Genomic DNA, 21,677 nt, shown 5'->3' with positions numbered 1-21,677 from the left:
TGCAATTCAGATACCCTTTCATTTCTAATTTATGTTCTTGTGTTTGGTCTGTCAAACCCTGATTCTCATATGATTATATTTAAATCAATTTTTCTCTGTTTTTATTTCTTTCCAAAATTTTTTTCCCTATTACCAAAAAGATAATAAATTATTTACTTGTCAACAGACAGAATGTGAACGTATCACCTCACTTTGTTCATTTGTGTAATGGATAAATGGTCCTTTCATATCTGGATCAGAAGTTCAGCTCCCATTCAAGTCTTGGTTTCCAGCAGATTTTGCCAAGTATTGCTCTGCTACTCAATCTGGCATTGTCTTTTGACACATTGTGTGGGCCTCTTCTGTACTCAGCTGTTCATACTCAAATACACAATTCAAGCATAGTCAATAATTTCATTACTCTTTTTACTTAAAAAATTGGGACAAAAAATGGTTTTGTTAATTATCTCTAAGTGTATTTCTCTAGATGTGATGGCTCCGTGTAAAACCTGACTTGTCACTCCTCTTCCACTACACCCTGATGTGAACAATAGTGATTTAATTAACAAACATAAGTGCAATTACAAAAATAATGAATTGGAAACACAATTCCAGCATTGATTTTTTAATAAGTTGGAATATATTAATACTTGTATGTATTTACAGTGCCAAAATTGAAAGTGCCATAAATGGGGAAAACAAAAATGAAGATGGGGGAAAGATACTAGCATGATGCACAACAGTGTATCACTTTTTTTCTCCCTCAATAAAATCTAGCTAGCATTTTCCTTTTCATTTGAACCTCTGTCACAAATTAACCCTGCCGCATTAAAATGATATATAGCCAAAGCAGATTTTTTTTAAACATCTTTATTGGAGTATAATTGCTTTACAATGGTGTGTTAGTTTCCAAAGCAGATTTTAAGATGATGAGAGAGGCTGTAGGATGACAGTTAACTGAACCAATGAGTTTGCTGACAGCTTACAATAAAATGTATGCTTTCAAATAGAACATGTAAATGGAAGTACCTAAATTTTAGAGACCCACTCAGATACATGTGAGTATGCCTATTCAGGCATATTAGACTAAGTGTAAAGACCTGACAAATTGATAAGCTCACATTAATTCTATTTTATTCTATATTTAAGCAAGGGCAAATGACTAGTGCAATCTTCACCAAGTTTATTCTAGACTTCACACTGTTCACTTTTAATTTTGAGGAAAGTAATTAAACCAAAAATAATTCTTCATTGGGAAAACAAACACTGTGAGGAGAATGGAAGAAAGATTTTTTAAATGGATGGTATAATATAAGAACATTAGACACTACTCTTCTACATTTACTCAACTAGATAATGCTGTTTTCATAAATCTGCTACTGACTGTGCTACAAATGTCCCTCTTGCCCAGGACAATGAAATGAACCCTCTTATCAGAGTTAGCTCTGCTATTTGTTGTTAATTCCATCCCCTTCTTCTTTTCTGGAATATCCCTTCATGAGGTAGCCCAACTTTTAAAAGTCTTCAAGACTGCGGCTGTGTCTCTTTTTGATTAATGATATTATATATACTTTCTCTGTTTTTCTTTACCACTTCACCAGAGATCCACCAAATTTGTTTATCTTCACAAGGAACAAGTTTTTATTTTACTTATCCTGTTACTTAGCTTACTATTGCATTAATTTCTAATATTATCTTATTTCCTTTCTTCTACTTTTTTCACTATTCTTTTTCTAATTTTTTAAGCTAGATGCTTAGCTCATTTATCTGCAGTCTTTCTTCTTTCCTAATATGTATTTAAGGCTATAAATGTTCCACTAATCATGGTATTACTTGAATTGTATGTTTTTGTATGTATTATTTTTATAATAATTTAATTTTAAATATGCTAATTTTTATTACTTGAATAGAAGTATATTTCATAAATTCCAAACACATGGGATATTTCTAGCTAGCTTTTGTTGTTGTTGTCTAGAATACTAACTCTGCAGTCAAAGAACATAGAGTTATATTATTTCACTTCTTTTAAATTTATGAAATTGCATTATCACCAGGCATATGGTCATTTGGTTTGGTATGTAACCCATATGTAATTCAACAGTTTTTTGGGTTTTTTTAACCTGCAGTTTTGGAATGCAATGTTTTATATAAGTCAGTTAAATCAAGTTTGTTCACCGGAATGATCAAATCTCCTAGATGCTTACTAATTTTTTTGGTATGCATGTGCTATCTAAACTGGCATAGTTGTGTTAAATCGCTCGCAATGATTTTTTGATTTATCAAGTTCTCCTTTTATTTATTGTAAATTAGCTTTATAAATTATAAGAGTATTTATCAGGTACACGAATTGTACATTTTTGTTGTCCCATCTCCATGCTCTTCACCTATCATTTTTCTCTAGTTGTTTCTATGTCAAATGTAGCCTGGCAGTACTTTGTTTAGTAATATAATGTATCTCTTAATATCTGCTGCAAACTTTCTCTTTCTCCATCAAGTGTCTCACCTTTAGCAGCCCACAAAGCCATTTTGTTGCATACACAAACTTGGAAGCACAAAAAAGTTAACATTTCCAGAGTTGTCTGTTGATAAAAATTCACAAGATGCAATTTTAGCATACTAAAGTCTGTTACTAATTAGTATTTTACTTTTTTCTTGACAGAGCAATGATTTTAATATAGTGTAATATCATTTACCCCATCACAACTTAGATACAGTTTCTCATGAATTTTAATTATGTCTGTGTATTATATATGTCAGTTTCCTTCAAATTTATATCTCTATCCATCTATATTTATATCTAGATGCACACAATATATAGATATAAAGCAATCCCACTAAAAATCCCAGACTTTTATTGTGGAACTTGAAAAGTCAATTTGAATTTTATTTGCGAGTGTAAAGTGCCAAGAATAGCCAGGCAACTCTTGGAAAAGCACGTGTTGGGGGGACTCAGACTGTAGCAATGAAAGCATTTTGTTATGTATGCAAAGATAGATAGCAGCCAAACTAATGGAAGATAATGGAGAGCTCTGAAAAAGATCCGTACAAGATAGCAACCAGAGGCCACACCGCAGATCAGCAGTCACTGGGGGTGGCAGGTAGGAGAAGGGGAGAATAGTCTTCTCAATAAATGGTAATGGATCATTGGGAATCCATTTTTAAAAGATTAAAGAAATTGTATCTCTCATTACATCACACACACACACACACACACACAAACACAATTTCCACACACACAAACACAATTTCCATGTGTATTAAACAATGAAATGTGAGAAGGAACCCTATACAGCTTTTAGATAAACATACAGAAGTGAATAGGTCATATTAGCTGTGAGAATAAGTTGCTTTAAGTCCTTGATAACAGGTTGCTTCTCTAAAATATAAGGCTGTAGGTTAAGTATCATTCTTCTCTTTTTAAAAATGTTATTCTGAAATAAAGTTGGTTTGGAGAAGTGTTCCTTTATTAATAGAAATCAGTAATTTAGCAAATGGAGAAGAAATAAAATGTACTTTTTCCTGCTGAGTGACATAGGGCAAAAATGCCCTGTGGTATTTATGGGATGGAATCATAAAGTCCAGTACGTAAAATGTTAAATCTCTCTATAATCTGAAAAGCAATAAACCTGACTATCTTTATTTGCACCCTTAGGGATATAGAAGCAACAGTAAGTGTATATCCACTGAGAAGCATGTTAACTGCATCAGAGCTGTAGGATATTCCTTACAGAAGAATAAATCTCATGCAGAAATGAAACAAAAGGATTCATGAGTAATATTTAGAAATACAGAATATGTAAATACATAACATCAATTTAGCAGCAGTGACTACTAAAGAGCTTTTCTTTTAAATTTATAGTGGGGTACTATAATATATACATTTCTCATTTGAGGAACTAGATAATATATTTTTTGTGTCAGTTAACAATGGAATTGTCAAAGGAGTTGTCAAAGAATCTGTGGTCATTTATTAAATAATTTTTAAAGTTATTTGCTGTGAAAAGGAAAAGAGTTTTTAAAAACCCTAATTAACAAAGTATAGTAATAAAATAAAAACAACTAAAATGTTCTAGAATTTAAAAATTCTAAAGTTGCTTGCTAAATGATAGGAATGGGGTCAGACAGTTCTGGATTAGAATCTTAGCTTTATCTCTCATAAATTCTATGAGTTCAAGAAAATTACTTAACTTTTGAGAGCATCAGTTTTCCCAAAAGTTAAAAAAAAAGAGGATATATACCTCTAAGAGTTTAAGAACTATCCAGTATAATATATGTAAAGAAGTTACCGTTATAGTGGCTGGTGCATGGTAAAAATTCATACTAAAGTGCTCTATAAGTTTGTCATTTTCACTTTGACTATGCACAAATTTGATTACCGGAGCACAATAAACCCTCCAGGTCTATGAGCAGAGCTTCCAAATGGAAAATGTGAAGATTTCTGGAAAGAAGTTTTGAGAGCTGACATTTTTGCGTTTTTTTTTTAAACTTAGGTTGAAACATCAGTCTTTCCCCATTAAGGATAATATTATCTATAGCTTTTTAATAGATGCCCATATCAGATTGAGGACTATCCCTTCTCTTGCTGGTTCAATGAAAGATTGTATTATGAATTTGAGTTCTGTCAGATGGTTTTTCCACATCTACTGAGATGATCATATAATTTTACTCTTTTATTAATATGGTAGATAACATTAACTGATATTTAGATGCTAAAATAACCTTGCATTTCAGTAATAAATCCCACTTGGTTATGGTACATTATTCTTTTCATATATTGCTGAATTTTATTTGTGGATATTTTATTAAGGAACTAGATCTGTATTTATATGGAATATGGGTCTATAGGGCTTTTGTTGTTGTTTTATGTGATGACTTTGGCTTTAAAATCAGCATGATACTGACCTCAAAATGAGTTGCAGAATGTTCTATTCTCTTTTATTTTCTCAAAGATTTTTTTAAATATCAATATTATTTCTTCTTTTAAATGTTTCATAGTATTTACCGCTGAATCCATTTGGACCTGAACTTTCTTGTGGGACATTTTTAATTACTAATTCAGCTTCTTCACTTGATTTAGATTTGTTGAGGTGTTCTGTTACTTCTTGAGTTTGTTTTGGTAATTTGTATTTTTCAGGGAATTAGCCCATTTCACCCATTGTCAAATGTATTGACATATTCACAGATTTCCCCCATCCTTTTTTTTTTAAATTTTATGTATGTATGTATGTATGTATGTATGTATTTTTGGCTGCATTGGGTCTTCATTGCTGCACGCAGACTTTCTCTAGTTGCGGCGAGTGGGGGCTACTCTTTGTTGCGATGTGTGGGCTTCTCATTGGGTGGCTTCTCTTGTTGCGGAGCACGGGCTCTAGGCGCGTGGGCTTCAGTAGTTGTGGCATGTGGGCTCAGTAGTTGTGGCTCGCGGGCTCCAGAGCACAGGCTCAGTAGTTGTGGTGCATGGGCTTAGTTGCTTTGCGGCATTTGGGATCTTCCCGGACCAGGGCTCAAACCCGTGTCCCCTGCATTGGCAGGCAGATTCTTAATCACTGCACCACTTGGGAAGCCACCCCCTGTCCTTTTAATCCTTTAAAATCTGTAGAGATGACACCTCTTTCAATCCTGATAGTGTATTCTTCCTTTTTTCTTGATCAACCTAGCCAAAGATTTATCAGTATGTTTTTTGTTTGGAAAGACCCAACTCTTGACTTTATTGATTTTCCCTATTATTTTTCCATATCCTATATGAGGTGTCAACAAGCTTCAAGTCACAGGACAAATCTATCTTGCTCCCTGTTTTGTAAATAAAGTTGTATTGGAATACCAAGCCCATTTGTTTGTTATTACCTGTGGCTGCTTTTGCATTACAACAGCAGAGTTGAATAACTATGACAGAGACCATATGATCTATAAATCTTAAAAAATTTACTATCTGGTTCTTTACAGAAAAAAATGGGCTTTCCTTTGTCCTGCATCATTGATACCCACTCTCATGTTTACTGTTTCCTATCTTCTACATGCTTTGGGGTTTCATTTGCTTTTATTTGTCTAGTTCATTAAGGTTGAAATAGAGCATTGATTTGAGAGTTTCCCTTTTGTAATACAGTCATTTAATGCTGTACATTTTCCTCTAAGCATTGTTTTAGTTGCATCTCACAATTTTGATTGTGTTTTCATTTTTATTTATTTCAGTGTATTTTCTCATTTTTGTGTGATTTCAAGTGTGAATCATGTGTTATTTAACAGTGTGGTGTTTAATTTTTATACATTTAGGGATTTTCCAGATTTCCTTCTGTTTTGATTTCTAAATTAGTCCTTTTGGGATTAGAGAACATACTTTATGTTATTTCAGTTTTTAAAAATTGATTAAGACTTATTTTATTGCAAGTATATTATTTATGATGGTGAATGTTTCAGGTGCCCTTGGAAATAATGGATATTATACAACTGTTGGGTGGTGTGTTTTCTATACGTAAGTTAGATCAAGTTGGCTGATGGTGCTGTTCAATATCTTAACTATTTTGTCTACATGTTTTATCAGTTACTTACAGAAAAATACTAAACACTCTAACTACTTTTGATTTATTTATTTCTCCTTTTAGTTCTGTATTTAAGTATTTTGTAGCTCTGTTTTTTAGTGTGTAGACATTCACAATTATTATATCTTCCTGTTGTGCTACCTACTTTAAAAAATCCCTATTTATCTCTAATATCCCTATTTATCTCAAAATATTAGAATATTTCGGCTGATATTAATATAGCAATTTTACCTATCTCAAATTAATTTATTGAGTCATGTTTTTTATACTTTACCTTCAAACTTTTTGGCTTTTTGAACTTAAAGTGCCTTTCTCTTAGCAAGTAATTGAATCCTGTTTTTTATACAGTTAACAGTTTCTGCCTTTTGATAGATTGTTTACTTATTCACATTAAATGTAACTGTCCACATGACTGGACTTAAATCTACCATTTTGCTATTTGCTTTTGTATGCCTCTCTTGTTTCTCTGTTCTCAGTTCCTCCTTTACGATCATCTTTTGTATTAAACAAATATTTTTATACACCATTTTATTTTCTTTATTGACTTCTTAGCTTATTTCTGTGCATTATGTTTTAGTGCTTGTCTTGGAATTACAATGACCATCTTTATTTCAAATTAAAATTTATGTATTTCTGGCAAATTATAAAAACTTTGCACAAGAATAGTGCCAACACTTCTTTGAAATATTATTGTTATACATAGTCCATCCATGTATATTGCAAACCCAAGAATATAGTGTAATAAATTTTGCTTTAAACAGTTATTTCTTTTTAAAAAAAGAAAAAGTATATATACCACATAACCATAGCACATACAGCACATAATATAATTTTATGTTTAGCCAAATATTTACCGTATCTGTTGTCTATTATTCTCTTCATAGATTAGCACTGTCATCTCATGTCATTTCTCTTCAGCCTAATGGAATTTCTTTAGCATTTTTTGTAGTCCAGGCCCACTAGCACTACATTTTCATAGTTTTAGTTTATCTAAAATTGTCTTTGGGACTTCCCTGGCAGTCCAGTGATTAGGACTTGGTGCTTTCACTGCCGTGGCCTGGGTTCAATCCCTAGTCGGGTAATTAAGATCCCATAAGCCATGTGGCACAGCCAAAAAAAAAATTTGCCTTTAATTTGCATTTATTTTGGAAGCATAGTTTCACTGGATATGTAAAGCTTGGATGACAGTTTTTATTTTTTTTCTGGTTTCCACATATTTCGTAATTTATGATTCAAAACTGTACATTTTAAATAATATATTTTAGTGATGCTAAATTTCTTTTTAATCTTATGTTGATCTAGACAGTTAACTTGTATAGACTCAAACTCTGAAGTTTCTCTCCCCTGGAGTGTGAAGCCACTGCTGTCTCTGCATAGATTTTGTTTTATTTTGAGATTGTGTAGGTATTTGGGCCTGGCTCTCTAGGAGGTTCTTCCTTCAACCTGTGTACTTTACAGTCAGTCCATGATTTGCAGAGATTATTCTTAGACACCTAAACTTGATAAAACTATTCTGTACCCTCGAATCTTGTGTGGGTTAGGGAACACATTAAAAAGCACAGCAAAATTGCAAGTCTCCTTAGGCTTTCAACTTTTGGTACACTCCCTCACAGAGTTTAACAGGTGAGGGATGTGTGGAGAGTATATTCTCAGTCTTTCCATGGTTCTCTCACTTCCAAAAATGTCCTCAAGAAAGAACGCTATTCAGTCTGCTCTATCCAAACTATTTTTGACAGTTTTCTATGAGTAAACACTTTTGATATTGTTGTCTACTTTTCAATGATTCCCTGAAAAGGTTGCTTTTAATAATTTTGTTTAATTTTGTACGTGTTTTCTGTGGAAGAGAGTATCCTAAACTCCTCATGTTGCCTTTATCATAAAGACAATCCCATGCATTAAATTTTTAATTTCTGTTATTATGTAAATCAGATCTACACTTTCCAGAGTTTTTTAATATGGAGATTTCAATTCTCTAATGAAATTGTTAAAATTGTCTTGTACATATTAATAATAGTATTTTCATATCCATATTGATAACTCTAATAATTAGGCCATCTGGTTCTGTGTGTCTATTTTCTACTTTTTTTTTGGTACTTTTTTTTGGGGGGGGCATGTCTGTTATTTTTTTTTACTAAATCTCAAGTATTTTGTGTAAAAAAGTGTGAGGACTTATAGATGCTCACTTTTCTGGCAGGTCACAGCAGGGGAATCCCCTTAAACACATTAGGGGTCCGCCGTTTTTATAAAGCCCTGCTCCTGGGGGAAGGAACTTCAGGATTTCTAATCCTGTGGAGTTTACCATGGCCTCTCTTCCTTTTAAGTTATGAATTCCAGTTTTGATGTTCTCAGAAGTAGGAAACTGCTAGAAAGTCTACTCTGATTATTCTAATTCCTTTTATCTAGCTCAATTGCAGAATTTTTGAGTTTCTATGTATAGGTGTTTTGCCCTTACTTTTAGGCTAAAAATGTGCAGGGATCCCAAGTGAGAGCCTGTGAAATTTACTATGACCCACTTTCTTATATGTCCTAAACTCCAACTTTTGTTTTCTCAGCCTTGGGAAACTGCTAAAAACTCTACTCTGCTTTTTCAATGGTTTTCCATTTACCTTCTTAGTCTTTGCCCTTCATAGTTTAAAAATTTAACAAATATGTCAAGCTAAAACTACCAGAGTGTTAGTCTTACTTCTTTGTTCCTCTCTTCTTTCTGAGAACTTGGATCTTCAAGTCCTTACTGTCTTAGCAGTCCCAAACTGAAATTTTAAAAATCTCGCGCTTTGAAGGACAAGGGACTGCCAGAATGTCTGCTGGTTTCTTTTCCTACTATTTGCAGCCTCTGGTAACATACCAAAAATCAGCAAATTCTTCTAAGGAAAGATGCTTAAAGAATGTCATCTCTTCTTTCTGTAGTTCTCTTCTTTCCAGAATCTTGACTCCCCAAATCTGGGTTGACCTAGACCTCCAATGCTTTCAAAATATTCTCTTTTTTTTTTTTTTTTGTATTTTGGTATTTTCTTGCTTTTTCCTAAGACTGTCAAATTCAAGCTATAACATCATCTCAAAACTAGAAGTCATAAACATGTATTAATCAGTGATAGTGAAAGATGCTTTTCATTGTTCTTTGGCAAAATTGTTTTGAATATTTTGTCATTTATATTACTTTGGTTAATTTTTAAATTGGATTGCCAAATTCCTTTTTAAAAAATCCATTCATTTCTTAGTGGATTTGTTTTGAATATTGATCACTTTTTTAAGAATCAACTTTATAAATATTGAGACTTAGACTTTCTACTCATGACAATATTATGCATTTATTCGTGTATTTATCTGACATGTGAATTTTATGTTGGTTAAATAAGATATGTCATTTATAGTACTTTTCTTTCAATAGTTTCAAGATGCTATTCTGTGGTTTTCTAACTTCCTGGCTTATAGTTTCAAAATACATATATAAGGTAGATTCTCTTTTCTTTGTTAGTAACTAGTTCAGTCTTTATCAAACTTTGTAATATTAATTCTTTATTATTGGAATTCAAGAGGTTCTCCAAGATATTGCTACTTTAAAATTTTTTTCTGCCAGGGGTTAAATGAGAAGTTTTAATCTAAAGTTTCAAAAAAAGATTAAAAAAATAAAGTTTCTAGTCATTATTATGTTCAAGTAATTTTTCTTCCATTATTTCTTTTATTATTACTTCTCTCCTGTTTGTTGCATTATTTCCTTTCCTTAATATTTCTGCCCCCCAATTTAATTATGAAAAACTTTAAATACACAAAAAAGTTGAAAGAATTACATAATGAACACCACTTTACCATGCATATTTTAACTAATTTCAGTATTTGCTTAAATTTATTATTATTATTAATATTGAGGTAAATTTGCAGGGAAATGGGCAAATCTTAAGTGTACTAGTCAATAGCCCCATTGTATATCATTAGTAAGAGTCACGTTCCCATTATCCAAGATGACCATTTTTTAACTAGTTTTCTCTCCTCAAAAATCCCCTTACCTCCATCCTTACCTTACCCTCAGCTAATGAGTAAAAGAAGTAATCATGTATCTCTCTGGACCTGCTGTGACGTTTCAGTTCACTAGAGATGTACCAAGCTCTTCTGAGAAGTCAAGCTATTAAAAGGACAGGATGTAACTGTATGTTTAGTAACATGGCAGGTATAACTGATTTTGGTCAGAGTAGTTTTGGTAGAATGAAGGTAAATAAAGAATTAGGTACAGGGAAGTAGACAGAGCTATTATACACAAGTCTTTCATCCAGTTTTGCTTTGGATAGGAGGAGAAAACTAGACATGCCCTTAGGGATGGAGAAGAGGTAGTGACAGGTTTTTCTCAAAGGTGAATGACACCTTAAACAGTGTTCATACAGATGATCTAGTAGGGAGTATGAAGTAGATAAAAGATAAGGAACAAAGAGAAAGGAAGTCCTTGAGTCAGCAAGAGGAAGACATCACCGACCACGTGGAGAATTTGCCTTTGATAGGAATAAAGAGAGTTATTCCTTTGGATAGGTACAAAGAAAGTAATGGATGAGTGGTGTGAGGATTTACACATCCAACATGGACTGAGGTAAATATTAAGTGTAAGGCACATGATGGGATTCAACTATAGCTGAAATGTCCAATATGGTGACCACTAGCCACATGTGGCATTTAATTATAAATTAAAATTAATTAAAATTAAATAAAATTAGAAATTTAGTTCCTCAATCAAACTAACCACGATTTTATATGCTTAATAGCTGCATGTGGCTTAGTGGCTACCATATTGGACAATGCAGATATAGAACTTTTTCATCATTGCAGAAAATTCAATTAGACAGCATTGGCCTAGGTTGTCTGTTATGAAAGATTGGGCATACAGTTCATTATTTAGTCTAAAATGTAAAGCTGACAGGTAAGAATATATGCAGAGACTTTTTACTCTATACTCTCAAGTTTGAGAGGATTGAAGCGAATGATCTTGCTGGATATAAAAGGCAGAGTCAAATTTCTCTTTCAGCTAAACTCTCTTATATCTGCAGAACTGGCTGCCTGGCATATGGCTTCCTTTTCAACGTTGCCAGGTGGTAATTAATAGAGGTTACCTTGCTGCTGCTTCAATTTATTTCTTTAATAACTAATGAGAATGAAGTTTCATGTTAGTTTGTTTCAACTAGAGTGATTTTTCGTTTTTTAAATTCTGTATTTGTGGCATTGACAAATTTTACATTTTCAAAGCATATTTTTGCTTAAGGACAGAAAAGATCTCTCCATATTAGAATTTTAATACTATATTTGTTGGTTCTGAAGAACCTAGGGGCAGGACAGGAATAAAGACACAGACGTAGAGAATGGACTTGAGGACACGGGGAGGGGGAAGGGTAAGCTGGGACGAAGTGAGAGAGTGGCATGGACTTATATATACTACCAAATGTAAAAGAGTTAGCTAGTGGGAAGCAGCCGCATAGCACAGGGAGATCAGCTTGGTGTTTTGTGACAACCTAGAGGGGTGGGATAGGGAGGGTGGGAGGGAGACACAAGAGGGAGGAGATATGGGGATATATGTATATGTATAGCTGATTCACTTTGTTATAAAGCAGAAACTAACACACCATTGTAAAGCAATTATACTCCAATAAAGATGTTAAAAAATAATAATAATAAAAAATAAAAATAAAAAAAGAAAAAGAAAATCCTGCCATTTGTTACAACATGTATAAACTTGGATGACATTATGCTAATTGAAATAAGCCAGATGCAGAAAAACAAATACTACACAATCCTACTTATATCGGAAACCTAAAATAGTCAAACGCATAGAAGGAGAGAGAACCAGGGGCTAAGGAGAGGGGGAATCAAGGAGATTTTGGTGAAAGCGTACATAGTTTCAGTCATGCAAGATGAATAAGTTCTAGAGTTCGACTGTACAGCATAGTGCATATTGTTAAAAATTTTAATTGTTCTTATTGCAAAAGAGAGGAAGGGAGGAAACTTTTAGAGGTCATGCCTAAGTTTATGGCATTGTTCATAGTGATGGTTTCATAGGTATACTTAACTCCAAACTCATCCAGGCATATACATTAAATATGTACTGCATTTTTGTATGTCAGTCATACCTCAACCAAAAATTAATTTTTAAAAATGAGGAATTTACCCTTTGATAGAGAAAACTTACAAATATAAAATGTAGAAATATCCAGGTACTTTCATAACAGGGTATGCAGGCAAGTACAGATATTTAAAGCCAGGAATAAAACAAGACTTTTTTTTCCCCTTATTCATGAAGTTCAAATATATCACCAGTTGCCTATGACATTTTATATCTAAGCTTTTAACACATTTTTCAGCTCAGGGATACTTTTAGTATTTTATTTCTCTTTCTCCAGCTTTAATTCTCAGCGTTTATTTTCTTTTTGTTTTGAGAAAATTAAAAGAAATGTACAGAGAACAATATCTAAATCCACAAATCGACATTTTAACATATAACTTTGAATTATTTTTTAATAAAAGCAAGAAGTATTATAGATAAATGTAAAGCCCATTTTGTTATTCAACTGTATCCCATTTCTTTTCCAAGAGATAAAAAGCATCATAAGTTTTGTGTATATCTTTCTAGGCTTTTGTTAAAATTTTTTACATATATAATTATGCTTATGTTGTATAGTGGATTTTTTTCATTAAAAATGTTATTTTATAGAACTACCATATGACCCAGCAATCCCACTACTGGGAATATACCCTGAGAAAACCATAACTCAAAAAGAGACATGTACCACAATGTTCATTGCAACACTATTTACAATAGCCAGGACATGGAAGCAACGTAAGTGTCCATTGACAGATGAATGGATAAAGAAGATGTGGCACATATATACAATGGAATATTACTCAGCCATAAAAAAAATGAAATTGAGTTATTTGTAGTGAGGTGGATGGACCTAGAGTCTTTCATACAGAGTGAAGTAAGTCAGAAAGAGAAAAACAAATACCGTATGCTAACACATATATATGGAATCTAAAAAAAAAAAATGGTACTGATGAACCTAGTTGCAGGGCAGGAATAAAGAGGTAGACATAGAGAATGGACTTGAGGACATGGGTAGGAGGGCAAAGCTAGGGAGAAGTGAGAGTAGCATCGACATATATACACTACCGAATGTAAAATAGTTGGCTGGTGGGAAGCAGCAGGATAGCATAGGGAGATTGGCTCAGTGCTTTGCGATGACCAGGAGGGGTGGGATTGGGAGGATGGGAGGAGGGAGGCTCAAGAGGGAGGGGATATGGGGACATGTGTATGCATATGGTTGATTCGCTTTGTTGCGCAGCAGAAACTAACACAGTATTGTGAAGCAATTATACTCCAATAAAGAGCTATTAAAATAAATAAATAATAAAAATGTTATTTTAGATATGCATGATTTACTTATATAATTTGTTAGTAACTTTACATAAAGGCTATAATAAACATGTATCATTCTACAGCTTATATTTCATTGATTTTAAGAATTAGGAATGTTAATGTATAGAGATCTAGATTATTCCTTGTATCTAATATCACATTGTATTATTCATCTTTCTAAGGATGGGCATTCAGTTACTTCCATTTTTTTCTATGATAAATGATTAAATATTAAGAACATTTACATATTTATATTTCCTTGTACACATGATCTGCTTTTATTACGGTATTGCACTATCAGTGCCCTACCTTTATTCTTTCAGTCCCCCTTTCTGTATGCTGAGGGCTGCTTACTATGAACACCTGCTTGCTGTGGACACCATGAAGATAGTTCCTGGATAAGAGCAATTCAGCTAGCAAATAGGGCAAGCTGGAAGTACCCGAGTCAGTGCTCCCAGAAGTAGCCCTCAGTGATGCAGAGAGTAGGGAGATAAAAACCCCAGATTACTCATCCTTGACTAGGATAACTCTGAGGGCGTGTTCTACAGTGTCCCCTACAGTTCCTCAGTCAGATGGAGCTCCTGGTGCCCACAGCCTTTCACAGCTTCCTTCCCTGTCTCACTTCCCCACTGGCATTTTCTGGAACCATCTCACAAATACACTATTTGCACTGAAATTTTAGTCTCCAGGTCTGCTTCTGAAAGCAGGAACCTAGGAACCTAGGTTCAAACCTAGGAACAATATACCTCGGAGTGAAATTATTGGGTTGTGGGGTATGACTATTTTGGATAAATACAAAGTCGAAAGTGTATGCATGTATGTATGTATAATATATATGTATGTATTGTCAAGTTGGTATCCAAAGTAGTTGGGAATCTTATCAACACTGAATGACAGTTGTCTTTTCAACACTTGATATTATCAGATTTCCTTTTAATTTTTATCCATCATATGAGTGGGGAATGGTATCTTGTTATTTTTATTCCTTCATTATTAGTGAGTCTCGTCTTTCCTTATGGAATGAGTATTACATATACATGTTGAGTTAACTAGATGTGTCCTCAATATTTCTCAGTTTTAGTTAATCATATTTCTCTCTTAATCTTTTCCCCTGAAAGTCATGGAGAATTCATCAGTTTTCTAACTCACTGATCTGGTTTTCTGACAAAATTAATATGCTACCACTGGATTTATTGTTTTTGCTTTTTGAAATCTGTATATGTCTTCCTGAAATAATGCTTTCTTGAAGATACAAAGTATGTTATTTAGTTGTTTCATTTTTCTTACAACATGTTTACTTTGGTGGTGGGAGGGAAGCTTGCTAATTTACCTACAAGATGTCTCATTGCTTGAATTACTTCAACTTCTGATGTGTAAGTTTTATTCGCACTAAAAATGGAAGTCTGTGCATGTGCATGACCAGATTTAAGAGAAACTCTTTTTTATATTAGATGGATTACTGTCTAAAACTTTGATTTGGGGACAATAAGAAAAGAAGAACATTTTCTCTAATTTTAAGGAAGGAGACAGTTGGAAGTGTATGATGTGGTTTTTAGTCCTGCCAAAAATGAGACAGAAGTCCTGGTGAAGACAGCTGTATGGCAGAGATTTACCAGTAGGAAGTGTTTTCTTTTCCATATTGGTCATAGTAGTTCATCCTTACGTGGGATACAGTCCTTCTTCAGGTAGCAAACTGCTCTTGTGATGTTGTAGACAGGATTCTTTCCTGATTTCTAATCTCGATAGAGACTTTGTGCACTTTACCTTTGTTGTGTTGGTTATTTTCCAGTGGGAAGTTGTGAAGCAGGGAAATAAATGCATGGGCTCAGAAAGCTATCTTTGATTAAATGTCTACATTTTTAAAGCAAAATTTCTACAATAATAAAACAATGATGAATGCATTTAAAATTCCCTAAGAAAAGGTAGATTTATTTTATTATTATCATTTTCTAGAAAAATTTATTAACTCTGAATTCAACTGTAATCTAATTCAATTATACCTAAACCCTAATAATTTGCTATAAAGCTTTAAAAATTATGCTTTTTTGACATTGTCAGTATTAGCTTCTTTAAAAATCCATTTTATCTTCCTTTTGACATTGCTTTACTCCAGACCAATTACAAATGATGAAGCCTCAACAAGATTTTAAAAGCTCAAACATACTATGAAATGATGCAGAACAGAAACTAAAATTCATGTATTAATTTTCTTTTTTATTTTCATAACTATTTCTACCTAGTATGCTACAGAGACCTTAATATGAAAAAGTTAAAATATTTTTCTCTCTTTAATGACTCTTCACTCTCTATTTAATGACTCTTTGTTATATTGGCAAAATAACATTGAAAGTCAATTGTTTATTGTAGGTTATAATATTCTATACAACTGTCAGCGTCACTTTCAATCTTTATGGTAAATTCAATGAAACTTCCTTCCTTGACCCCTCAGGAGTAGTCAGGGTTTAGATAATGGCTAAAGAAAAACAACTGGGCTATTGCACGAGAAAGAGTTCATCTGGTAGTGGGAAAAAAAAGAAACGTTAATTTCTCCCAGTGCCCCATAGAATGTTCTCTTTGGAGGCCTTCCTTTGGATTTTGGTGTCTAGGAGTGCCTTTCTTGTGTTCTCCTTTTCTTTCATGCAGCTGTTGCTATAAGAGGATATATGAGACCCCTCCTGGAAGAAATATCAAGTTCTCCACCTGCCTCATTATCTTCCTTGTGAGGCTAAATGACTATATCTAATTATATTACATGGGGAAAAATGACACTAATTTTCACTATGAGAATTTCCCTTGACCATCATGTTGGTCCTACCAAAGAGTACCAAACAACTTGGAGTCATGAGAACTAATTTTATTAGGAAATGGGCAGACTTCCTTCTATCCTTCTGCTTTGGATATGTTTCTTTCCTGGCAAACAGTCCTGCACCTTCTTTTGGTAAGAATTATTCTCTCTTTTATGGTGAAACCGTTCTGTGTCATTTAGGAGAAACTTAATCCCTCCCTGCCAACTGCACATCATTAGGAAGTTGACTTTGACCTCATTAATCAGAGTGCCCAAATCCCAAGGCTGATGAATGCTTAAGGAATAGAAATGTCATCAAAAGGAGGCAAATGGAGTTCTCCCCACCCAGGATACTTCATTGCTATCAAGGAAGAAGCTTTCCTTGTGCTGCGATTAAAATACTATTAGGATTGAAGTCTCAGGCTGCCAAGAGCCATCATGCATATCACATAGAGAAAGCTTGTCTGAGAGACAGAGGTACAGAACTTAATGATATATTTTAACCCCATGTATCAAAGCAAGCCTGAAGCTAGCTAATGTTGGAAATTTTGATTGGGGCTAAAAATAGGTATCCTTTAAAATTAAGCCAGTTTAAATTGCCTATCTCTGTTACTTAAACTGGAAGAGTCCTAAGACACATGCTCCAACTTTGGCTTTGAGGAAGATAAATATACAAGAGGAAACCCAAGGTAAAGTGCACCAAGTTTATAATTGACTATATTCAATTTTCTACATAGCACATGGAGTGACCACCTGAAAATGTAATTCCATTCATGTTACTTCCTCCTTTAAAACTTTCACATTATTCTCATTGCCATTAAAATATTATCATCTCCTTCAAAGTCTTGTCTACCTCTGCTACCTTATCTCATTCCATTATCCCCTTTTTCTCCGCATGGCTTTTTCTCTGTGTCCATCCATTCTTATCTCGTGGCCCATAGGATTGCCCACAATTATTTGTATGGTCCGACTTACTTGGAGAGTTGAGCTCAACTGTCACTTCACCACCAAGTGTATCCGTGATGACCCTATCTAAAATAACCAATGCACTTTCTAACTTGTTGCTTTATTTCTACATATCACTTTTACATGATGAAATTATCCTTTAAAAAATTATGTTAGGGCTTCGCCCTGGTGGCGCAGTGATTAAGAATCCACCTGCCAATGCAGGGGACACGGGTTCAAGCCCTGGTCCAGGAAGATCCCACATGGCGTGGAACAACTAAGCCCGTGTGCCACAACTACTGAGCCTGCGCTCTGGAGCCCGCGAGCCACAACTACTGAGCCCAAGTGCCACAACTACTGAAGCCCGCGCACCTAGAGCCTGTGCTCTGCAACAAGAGAAGCCACTGCAATGAGAAGCCTGCGCACCGCAATGAAGAGTAGCCCCTGCTCGCCGCAACTAGAGAAAGCACGCACGCAGCAACAAAGACCCAACACAGCCATAAATAAAATAAATTAATTAAAAAAAATTATGTTATGCACTTAGTTGACTCTGTTTGCGCCTGTATAAATGTGAGTTCCACGAGAGCAGAGACCCTTTCAATTTTGCTCATTGCTTCATCCTTGGAGGTTATAATGGTGCTTAGTAAAAAGACACACTAAATGCAAAATTGTTCAATTGATAAATGTTCAAATACCATTTCCCTAATTTTGCTCAGGAGTATTCTGTCATTCTGACTTTATTCCTTTGTAGGTCTTTCTCGGTCTGGCTCCTTTCAGGATTTCTCTCTCTCTCTCTCTCCCTCTCCCGGGTTATCTGTAGTTTCACTAACATACATTCAGTCATAACTTTTTGGGTTACCAGCTTGGGCTGAAGTCTCAATCAATTTTGAAAAATTTGAAGTCATTTATTCTTTAAATAAAGCTTCTTCTCTATTTGGATTTTACCCTTTTGGGTTGCCAACTTTATTCTATCCACCATGCTCTGTGTTGCTCTTCCACTGTCCTCATTTCCTCATATCTCTTGCTGCATTCTGGATAAGTTTTATAAATATGGAATGCAATATATATGTATATATATTTATATATCTATTATATCTATATAAATATATCTCCAACCCATATTATACTTCTTTCTTCAATTACACCTAGTCTGCTACTTAACTTATCTCTTGAGTCAGATATTTTTTTCATTGACTATGTTGTTCACATTTAAAACTTCCATTCTGTTTGCTAAAGTCTATTTTTCTGATTTTTTTGTTTCCTTTGTAATTTTGTGTATTTCCTTAAGCAGGCCATATCCAGATATTTTATATTTTAATTGTGAAATTCCAGTGTCTTCAGTCTTTGGGTATTTAACTCTGCTACTGCTTGTTTCTGTCGCTTATGACTCATGGTGGTTTGCCTTCTTGTGCATTTGGTGTTCTTTATGCAGTTATACTTATGTCATCTGATGCAGTCCTATTGGCTATTAACTGAGGGTCTCCATAGAGAAGTTATCCTCTGTAGTGGCATGGATACTGGCATTTCTTCTGCAACATCCTTCTAAGTTTCCTACATCCAAGCAAAATGTTGTTCTGTATCCTTCTTTTAGGTCTTCTATTTTACCTTACTATAGTGTAATAATTTCTCCATGTTCATACAACAGCTACATACAATTACATTACTTGGAGGTTCCAAAACTTATTGAAGTAACGTCCTATTTATTGAACTGATGTCCTGTTAATAAGCATTTAGATTACTTCTTGCCATGCCAACAGTAATACACACACACCAAAGAAGTAAAGAATGAATGTTGAATGAATATATAGATGATAGATTAGACAGATGATAGAGAAATAGATAGACAGACGGACAGAAAGGTATTTAGATAGAATTATAGTAATATTGGAACTTTCCTTCCAGACACCTGTGTATAGGAATTAAGTATATAAAATAAGTATATACTTATTTTTTTCTGAGTTCAGAGCTAGCTGTATCCCCTACATTTTGCTATGTGTTGTCATTTTCTTTAATTAGTAAAGAGCTTGTAATTACCGTTTTGATTTCCTCTTTGACACATGATATTTAGAAGATTTTTTAAATTGCTGTGTTACTGCTTTTAAATGTTAGTTAAACATTTATTTTTTCTATTTTTTTTTTTAGTTTTATTACCAGAATTATAGAGGCAGAGAAAATGGCCCATACAATTTATGCTTTGAAGATTTTATTGACATTTCCTTTGTGGCCTAACATATGTTAATTTTGAAATTATCAATTGACAGTTGAAAAATGTGCATTTTTCCTACTGTGTAAAATGTTCAATTAAATATATCAGGTTAACCTTAATTTGTATGGAAATTAGATCTTTTATATTTTTGAACCTTGATTTGAAAAATTAGAGAGGAAAACGTCCTGCATTATTTTTTTTGATATAATTTTTAGCACAAAGAGACTCTTAACAGTTATAGCTTCCTTGTGAATGGTACTCTGTAGTAAATAAAATGATTGACTTTGTCCTGTTTAATGCTTTTAGCTTCGGATTGTACTTCATCTGTTTTTATAGAGGTTGAGAAAATTTCTCAAGGGGAGATAGAGTATACATCCCTCCCTTTGAATCTGGATGGACTTAGCTATGCTTCAACTAATAACATTTGATAAAAATGATAGTCCATAACTTCTGAGCTAGATCATAAAAAGCCATGCACCTTCTGCCTGGTTCTCTTGAAATTCTTGCTTTTGGAACTCTCCTTCTCATAACCCAGCCATTAACTGGGAGAAGCCTGAGCCACATGGTGAGACCATATATGTATACCAGTGATGGTCCCAATTGAGTCCAGTCTTTCAGTGGTCCTAGCCCAGGCTCTGCAGGTATAAGTGAAGGAGCTTCCAGGTGATGTCTGCGTCCAGGCAAGTGAATGGCCTCCAGCTACTCAGGTCTTCCCAGCTAAGGTCCCAGACATCATGGAGCATAGATGAGTTGTCCCAGCTGTGCCTTGGTGACTCCTGACCTCAGAATCTGCAAAAAAACCAAAAAGTCTTTTGCTTATGCCACTAAGTTCAATACTAACAGGCATAGACACTAATCTTGAAAACCCTACTTTATTATTGCTTACATGTGCTTTATAAAACTTATTTATCCTTTTACAATTAATGGTGTATCATTTTTGGCATGTCTTTTGATAATATCATACAGCTGCTTACCTTTTAAAAATTTTATAAATTTTTTGTTTTGGGGTGAGTAGGTCAGATTTTGTATTTGATAATGTATTTTAATGGAGCTATATCCTATTTTAAACTAGTATACACTGTTTTGGGGGTCATACTGCTTCTTACATCTATTTAATTTTGCCTTTGTCCAAAGCCCTTTGAAATATCTTCCATTCACCTTTATTTATTCAGAACTTTGGTGATACTGGGAAGATGATATGTATTTGCCTACCTCATTTTCATTCTTCACTTACCCTGCAAATACGATCTGTGTTTCCTGGACCCTAACACTAGCTTCTCTTTCTGCCTTCCCTGTAATATGGTGGGTAGGCGCTCCGGGAGGCACCAGTGGTCCTGCCAGTGCAGGCGGTCCTGGCATAGCTTACGGCCGTTCATCATTTTCTAGTCTCTTAAAGGCTAGCATCGGTGTGGCTAAAAATACTTTTAAATCAGGAATTGTTGAATAGCATGAGTATTATTTGTTACCCAAAGGTTATACGAACTTTCTTTAAAACTACCTTGGAGCAAATTTTTATAGAGATTTCTAATCATTTTTTTCAGTTTACCTTATGGTTTGGAGTCTATCAGGTTCACTTTTCTTTTTTTAGTCAATGATAATTATTTATATGTTCTTTGAATGCTGTTCATTTCATCAAGATATTGAAGCATAATTACTATAGAACTTTATATAATATCCTCTTGTGAATTACAACCACTTTCTTATTCTCAATATTTTTAATTAAATATTTCTCTTATTTTGTTGGTTTATTTAAAGAACCAACTCTTTTATGTGTTCATCAATACTGTTCTTTGTGCAGTTTTCTAATTAATTTGTTTCTCTTCTTATGTATTCATGTCT

Source organism: Eschrichtius robustus, chromosome 7, assembly GCF_028021215.1.
Source record: "Eschrichtius robustus isolate mEscRob2 chromosome 7, mEscRob2.pri, whole genome shotgun sequence".
NCBI classification, from domain to species: Eukaryota; Metazoa; Chordata; class Mammalia; order Artiodactyla; family Eschrichtiidae; genus Eschrichtius; species Eschrichtius robustus.
This window is presented reverse-complemented; position numbering follows the sequence as displayed.